A 5,200-nucleotide genomic window follows, 5' to 3' on the forward strand; every position below is an offset into this window, starting at 1 on the left:
TAATATAATTATTGAATAAATATGTGGCCCACAATATAAGAAACTCACGTTTCCTAACAGAAAATAGAGAAACCAAAGTCATTCGAGTGAGATTCCCACACGAAGAAAAAAAAAAGAAACAAAAAGTAAAAACTTCAAAGGGAAAAAAATGGAAGGAAGCAAAGAGAAACCATCGAAGAAAATGCGAGAAGAAGAAAAAACCAGAAGTCTCAATTGAAGACAAAATACAAAAAAGTCCATACCAAAAATTAGTGGAAAATAACAAACCCTAGAAGCGTCTTTCCTCCCCACCGAAAAGAAGAAGAAAAATAAAAAGTAAAAGTTTCAGAAGGAAAAAAAATAGAAAAAAGCACCGAGAAATCATCAAAGAAAATGCAAGAGAAAGAACAAAAGCCGAGAAACTCCAGCTGAAGAGAAGGCATGAAAAGGCAGTCTAGACACTATTTCTAGGAACAGTAACTGGGGTTCCTTTTTAGTGTGTATACTAGTGGATTACCTGCACTTGCACAGATATGTAACAGTTTAATTAATAGTAATTTAAATGAAAAAAATGTGTAAAAACACACATATATATACATATATATGTTTATAAGTTGCTATCAATATATATATAATGAGTTAAATACAAATTATCCGATTTTAATGTATTATCCGTGTTAATAAATTTATTGTAAAAAAATCTAAAATATTTGCAAAATGAAACACTCAAAACTTATCTATGTCGTTATAGATATCACGTTTGTATTTAAGAGAATTCGACACAATTCGAGTGTCTATCATACACAAATACTACTCAATTCTATATTCAACGGTAAAAATTTCAACAAAACAACAAACCTACTTCAAATAAGCGTAATACATTAAAGATTTGTATCATTAATAAATACAATATATACTAAAGTTGCGGAACGAAAAAAGGAAAAATAAATATTTACAATACATTTAAATTAATATTCAAATAATATACATATTTTTATATTTCTACAGCTCTACTCTTATATATGAAATTTTCACTTAGTGATAAATCATAATAACATTATTCCATCTTTAAATGTTGGATAATGTATGGAAGCAATAAACATTGTTTATATATTGTTTACAATGAAATTGTAAATGTCACATAAAAATGTCCTCTGCATGGAAAGAAAAGTTAGAAGGTATAGAAAGTAGGAAAAACACATGTAGAATGCAGATCACATGGATAACACAAAAGGAGAAATAGATAAAAAAAAAAAAAAATTAGATAGACACATATAGAGAATATGGTTCCGGTATTTGCCTTCAATGCAATGGCTAACATCACACATTAGAAATTATTGAAATAGGATTTAGCAATGTCATTCAGTACCAACTCAATTGTTAAAAGATTTATGGAAAATAAGAAGGGAAAAAGAAAAGAAAAGAACGAAACAAAAACAGAATAGTAAAAAGAAAAAATGGTTCAGGTAGCTATCTTTTACTGCTAACATATATCAGGAGTAAGTAAAAAATGATTTATCAATGATTGTTTTTGGCTATCAACAAAATTATTAGAGGATTTTTACTAAAGACAAAAAAAAGAACATACAACATAAACACTACAAACAAAGATAAGAAAAATAAGAAAGATAATAGGGCATTTGTAAGCGTCACCGAAACCAATGGCGGAAGAGTGACAAAAATATTTGAGAACAAAACAAACAAATCCCAGAAGAGTGACAGAAATATTTGAGAACAAAACAAACAAATCCTAGAAGAGTGACATAAATATTTGAGAACAAAACAAACAAATCTCAGAAGAGTGACTGAAATATTTGAGAACAAAACGAAGATGAAAATATTGACAGAAATGTGTAAGAACCAAGAAAGAAAACCTAAGAGCTTCTGTTGAACGTCAAGAACGCCAACAGGAAAAAAAGAAATATTGCCGTGGTAAAAAAGAAAGGGCAAGACATTATAAAAAAAGAAGGTAGATAAAATCGCAAAAATTTTAGAAACATAAAAATGACTAAATCTGGCGAACCAACAATAGAGGCAGGAGTAAAAGAATAAAATGAAAACCCTTCAGTAAAATTAGATCAAGAGCAAACTATTTCAGAGTAGAGAATAACAATAACAATAGAGGCAGGAGTAAAAGAATAAAATGAAAACCCTTCAGTAAAATTAGATCAAGAGCAAACTATTTCAGAGTAGAGAATAACAATAACAGCATAAATCCTCACTAATCCGGGCAACATCAAAAACTACTAAATCGTTATAAATAATTACTCGATAAATGGTAATAGTAAAAGAAGATAACATCATCATCACCGTTAATGACATTAATGTGAAAGAATGACATACTGTTGACAAAACAGGATAAGTAAAACAACATAAATCTTAAATAATAAGCTTACTAAATCACTATAAACAATTACTTAATACATGACAACGATAAAAGAAAACTAATACATCATGACCATATAAGAAATCACATCAAACAGAGAACAGAGTGTTCACAGATTAAGATAACAAATAGAATAGAAACCTAATTTTTACTCAAATAGCAATAACTTATATAATATAAACACTAAACAATATGTTAGAAATAATATTAACAAATTTAATACAAACGCAATCATAATAACATAAAATAGTGAGCAGATATATTAACAACTCAATATATGCACTTAAGAAATCATACTAATATAATACATACAATTTTTAAAGTAGTTGAAAATAACGTGAAACAAGTAAGAAACAAGTACCTCAGACCAATAATGAAAATGAACAGAGTTGATGTAGGAGAAATAAAAAAATTCTTAAACAGAGACAATTACCCAAAAAAAAAGACTCACTATTGAAAACTGAAGAAACGAAAGAAAGCAAAGAAGATAGGCTGCAATAGCATGTGAACGAAAATAAAAATAAAGCAAAAGACCGTAAGCATGAAGGAAAAAATAATATGTTTATACAAACATCATAAACTTCTGAGCATGTGCCGATAGAAAATCCTGCAACCAGAACTCAATACATGTAATAATTAGTTAAAAACAGATGTTACGCTGCATGAAAACTACTGCAAACGAAGATGAAAACATGTAATAATTAGTGAAAAACAGTGTTACACAACATGATAACCAACGGAAAACAGAACCAATGAACAACATACAGTAAAAAACTACACATCTCTTATACAAAATTACACGATAAGGAATAACACAGAGAAACAAATAAGGCAAATGACAATAGAACATCAAATCTGCAGAGAAAGAAAAAATTATGAATATAGTACATATGAGAAAACAACCGAAATAGACAAAAGAGGAAAAAATAAACCGAAAAAAATCAAAATTTTTAAATCTCAATTATTATAAAAAAAAATTAAAAAATTTGTGCTTTTGAAACAAAGAACGAAAGCCCAAATTAAGAGGAAAAAATTGGAAGCGAAAAAACGAATCATATAATAAATCCACAAATCACTAGAAGAAAGAATAAAAGTAAACCAAAAACAAAAACAAAAACAAAAACAAATACAAATTTGAAGAGGAAAAGTAAACAAAGTAATAAGACTATAATTATTTAGATCTCTCAAGAGGAGGACAACAAAGAAAGCAGAAACAAACAAATTTTTATAACCAAAGAACCGAAGTAGAAAGAACAGGAAAAACAGTAACATGACAGAATAACTAATATATATACCGAGATAACAGAATCGATGCCAATATTCGATAACAAATCCTGCAAAAAAAAAAAAATCAACAGCTACAATATTAACAATGAACAGGTGTTAGAATGGATGAATAGCATGGGAAAACAGAGGCAATAAAACCAATTAGCAAAAGACAGTAAAAAATGAAAGGTGTTACAATGCATGAATACAACGGGAAAACAGAGCAAATGGAACCAATTAGCAAAAGACAGTAAAAATGAAAACTGTAATAGGAAAAATTACAGCGGAAAAAAACTGTCAAAGAAAAATACAAAAACAATAACATTTTAGATAAGATTAAAACAACATAATAAACCAAAAAAATTAGTTGGTGATTATACCAACAGATATATTAAAATAAGTATCAAAATCCTATAAAGAGAAAGAAAAAAAAATATCAGGGAAAATGAAAAAAGAAGAAAGTGAAGTAGAATAAAAGAACAAAAGAACAAAACTGAAAAAAAAAAAAAAAAAAAAAAAAAAAAAAAAAAAACATTCCCCGGAAACCGGAAAAAAAAAATCTAAAATTACAAAAATGAAAACACAAATTTACACAAATTTAAAAGGCGCTAAAATTATCGCAAGAAGAAAAAGCTAGTGAATCTCGGATAACAAAGCAAACACAAAAATATGAACAGATGTAATGATTAGTTAACAACATGTGTAACAATGCATGCACAAATATGAGGAACGAAAGTAATAAAAAAAAAGGGAAACATTTATGAAAATAGAAAAACACAACCAATATTAAAGAGACACAAAAAAACAACATTGAAACAAATCCAAAACCAAAAAAAAAAAATCCGACAAAAAAGAGAAGGAAAACAAATTAACAACAGAAGACAGAAAAAAGACCTAAAACAATTAAAAATCCTCTGAAACATCTAAACATCAACGGTGAAAATGACTACAAAAAAAATAAATCTTCTAAAAATCTTTTTAAAAAAATTCTGAAGAAGAAATCCTAAAATACATTCCCAATAAAAAAAATTAATTTTAACAAAAACAATTGGAAAATTATTTCTAAACATCTATAAGATAAAGAAACCGACAAAAGAAAAAAATCTAACGAAACCCTAATTTACAAACATAAGAAAAAAAGTGAAACGAACGAAAAATGAAAAAACAATCTAAAGAACCCAAAAAAAAAGGAAAAAATTTTAAGTACTGAGCAAACTGAAGTGAGACGACGAAAGAAAAAGAAGGGAAAAAAATTTTCTTGTGAAAATAAACACAAACCTCTGCCTCTCTGGATAGAAAAACACCCAAAAAATGCAAGAAGCAAATATTCGTAAACATCTCTGTGTTTTCCTCATCAGAAAAGGGCAAAAGCAACAAATAAATTAAAGCAAAAGGAAGTGAATCAGAATGACCCATGAGCAAAAGGAAAACGAAGGGTGCGTTTGGAATTGGTTCCTTTTTATTTTCTGTACGAAAATGAAAATGAAAACGTTTTTAGTTTCATTTTTGAATTATTTCTAAAAATGTGTTTAGTAGTTTTATTTAAAGATTGATTTCAGTTTTAAAAAA

Source organism: Morus notabilis, unplaced genomic scaffold, assembly GCF_000414095.1.
Source record: "Morus notabilis unplaced genomic scaffold, ASM41409v2 Scaffold637, whole genome shotgun sequence".
Classification (NCBI taxonomy): Eukaryota; Viridiplantae; Streptophyta; class Magnoliopsida; order Rosales; family Moraceae; genus Morus; species Morus notabilis.